Source organism: Sciurus carolinensis, chromosome 4 (assembly GCF_902686445.1).
Source record: "Sciurus carolinensis chromosome 4, mSciCar1.2, whole genome shotgun sequence".
Taxonomy (NCBI): Eukaryota; Metazoa; Chordata; class Mammalia; order Rodentia; family Sciuridae; genus Sciurus; species Sciurus carolinensis.
Window position 1 is genome coordinate 149,225,349 of NC_062216.1, and position 3,360 is coordinate 149,228,708.

General features: G+C 42.1%; 1 pseudogene; it reads right to left on the reverse strand.

The window, feature by feature from the left end:
- Nucleotides 1–1,650: 1,650 nt before the first annotated feature.
- LOC124982955 (glyceraldehyde-3-phosphate dehydrogenase-like) lies at nt 1,651–2,713 on the reverse strand (annotated as a pseudogene).
- Nucleotides 2,714–3,360: the final 647 nt, after the last annotated feature.

Genomic DNA, 3,360 nt, shown 5'->3' on the forward strand with positions numbered 1-3,360 from the left:
GTTCTGGGGATCGAACTCAGGGCCTGTGCTTATAAGACAAGCACTCTACCAGCTGAGCTATCTCCTCAGCCCTATTTTAAATTCTTTAAAAAAGCAAACTAAAGAAAAATAAAATCAAAATGAATCTTGCTACATCTACAGCATTTAATTGTGTATGTGCATTGTAAACCCACAAATCAAAGGATCATATATGTATAGAAAAAGGTCTAAAGTTACACATCAAGAGACCAATCTTCTGAGGGATACTTTTGGAGAGGTGGAGAGTTATTTATTTTATGTTGTCCTGCATACTGCCTCTACAGATTTAAGTTAGGCTGACCCATTATACATAAAATAAATTCCATTTGGATAGCATTAGTAAGATAAAAGTCAATTAAAAAATTAGGAAATTAGATTTACAAGGGTAACTATATTAGTGCAGCTATAACAATACCACAGACTAGTGACTTATAAACAACAAACATTTATTTCCCAGTTTTGGAGGCTGAGAAGTTCATACTCAAAATACCAGCAGATTCTGTGTCTGGTGAAAGTCTGCTTCCTGGTTTGTAGAGGGTCACCTTCTTGCTCTTACCTTACCTGGTAAAGGGCTCAAAGGAGTTTCTGGATTTCTTCTGTAAGAGTGCAAATCCCATGACATGATCTTCTCACAAAGACCCCAACTCCAAATACCAATATGTTAGGAACTGGGCTTCAATTTGTGAGTTTTGTGAGTACACACACATACACATACACACACACTCAGTCTGTGACTGTGAGGATGGGAGGAAAAGCTTCTTAAGTTAGGAAGACAAGATTACATTAAGAAGTTTGACACATCTGACAAAAACAAAACCAGTTGTTTCTTTATGATAAGCAGCACTGAAAGGGCCGGGTGTAGCTCAGTGGTAGAGTTCTTGCCTAGGATGCGCAAGGCCCTGAGTTCCATCCCTAGCACTGTAAAAACAAACAAAACAAAAACACACATAATAAACACAACCAAGATACAAATGATAGGTTAAAAAATGGTAACATGAGAGAAAAAGAGAAATAATATTAACAGTAAATATATAGTAAATAAAAATTTAAATGTAACAATTAAATTAACACATACACACAAAGAAATCAATACTTCTTGGATATCAATTGACTGTTAACCCATAATAACAATACTTGTTTTGTTCAGATCAAAATTGTTGTAACTTATTTATTTTTTACAAGTTGAAAAAAATAACTAAACAAGAGAAAATGGGCAAGATAGAAGAACAGGCAGTTCATTAGAAAACAAAGCAAGGTGGATAAAATAATGTAAAAGATATGGAATTTTAGTGGTACTCAGGAAAATGCAAAACAAGACAATCTGCCAATGGTCATCTACCAGATTGATGGATTATTTAAAATATTAATAATATTTTGTACTGATGTGGTTATAAAGAAATAACACTTCTCTTACTTTGCCTATGGAAGTATAATCAGTTCCATCTTTTTAAAAAGTAATTGGCAGAATTTATATGTAAAACTATGAATATACTTTGACAGCTCACCTTTTCTTGGCTGGGTGCAGTGAACTTTTTTGATGGCAGGTGACAGTAGGGCTCCCTAAGCCCCTCCCCTTCTTCAAGGGGTCTGGGAAGGAAATGGGGAGGAGAGAGTCTCAGTTGAGGGACCGAGTTAGGGGCAGGGATTCCCCAGCAGCTGAAGACCTTGCTCTTCCTCTGTGTTCTTGCTAGGGTGGTGGCCCAGGGGCTCTGACTCCTTGGAGGCCATGTAGACCAGAAGGTCCGCCACCCTGTTGCTGTAGCCAAATTCATTGCCATACCAGGAAATGAACTTGACAAAGTGGTCATTGAGAGCAATGCGAGCCCCAGCATTGAAGGTAGAAGAGTGGGTATTGCTATCAAAGTCGCAGGAGATGACTGGGTCCTCCGTGTCACCCAGGGTGCCCTTGAGGGGACACTGTGATCCCTGCTTCACCACCTTCTTGATGTCATCGGATTAGGTAGCTTTCTCCAGGCGACAGGCAGATCCACAACTGACATGTTGGGGTGGGCACACGGAAAGCCAAGCTAGTGAGCTTCCCATGCAGTTCAGGGATGACCTCGCCCACAGCCTTGGCAGCGCCAGTGGATGCAGGGATGATATTCTGGGCAGCCCCACCGCCATCACACCACAGTTTCCCAGAGGGGCCATCCATGGTCTTCTGAGTAGACCTGATGGCGTGGACTGTGGTTCCACAATGCCAAAGTTGTCATGGATGACCTTGGTGGGGGGCTGAGCAGTTGGTGGTACAGGAGGCACTGCTGACCATCTTCAGAGAGTTGTCATACTTCTCATGGTTCATGCCCATCGCAAACATGGGATCAGCAGAAGGGGCAGAGATGATGGCCCTTTTGGCACCACCCTTCAAATGAGCCCCGACTTCCTTCATGGTAGTGAGGACGCCAGTGGACTCCACAACATACTTAGCCCCAGCATTAGCCCATTTGATGTTGGCGGGATCTCGCTCCTTGAAGATGGAGATGGACTTTCCATGGATGACAAGCTTCCCATTCTCAGCCTTGACTGTGCCATTGAGTTTACCATGGGGAGAATTACACTGGAACCTGTAGACCATGTAGTTGAGGTCAATGAAGGGGTCACTGATGGCAAAAATATCCACTTTGCCAGAGTTGAAAGCAGCCTTGGTGACCAGGCGCCCAATACAGCCAAATCCGTTCACTCCAATCTTCACCATCATGTCTCAGGGACATGGCTGGCGCTGCACGAGATGACAAGCTGCTGTCTGTCAAACAGAGAGGAGCAGAGAGCCAACAGCACCCTTTTGACAATCTCTTTTACAGAAATTTTATTTTTAAAAAATTCAGCTGGTGCTGGGTGCAGTGGTGCACACCATAGTTTCAGCAACTCAGGAGGCTAATGCAGGAAGATCACGTGTTTGAGGCCAGTCTCAGCAATTTAGCAAGATCCTGTCTTAAAAACAAAAATGACTGGGGAAGCAACTCAGCAGTACAGCATCCCTGAATTAAATCCCCCACGCCAAAAAGAAAATATATGTAAATAAATAAAATAACTTAGGTTTTTTGTTTTTTTTTTCAGTGTAGGGGATCAAACCCATGTCCTTGCTCATGCTAAGCAAGTACTTTATCAGTAAGCAGACAAACATCAGTTTTTGTAGATAACAAAAACGTTTTAGATGAAAGCCAAGGGTCTGTGGGTTCAGTGACGAAGCACATGCTCAGCATATAAGGCCTTGGGTTTGGTTCCCAGCATGGCAAAAAAGAAACAGAAAAGAAAAGAAGAAGAAAAATCAGTATATAAGCTCACACACACACACACACACACACACACACACACATTTCCACACATGTGTGTCAAGGATAT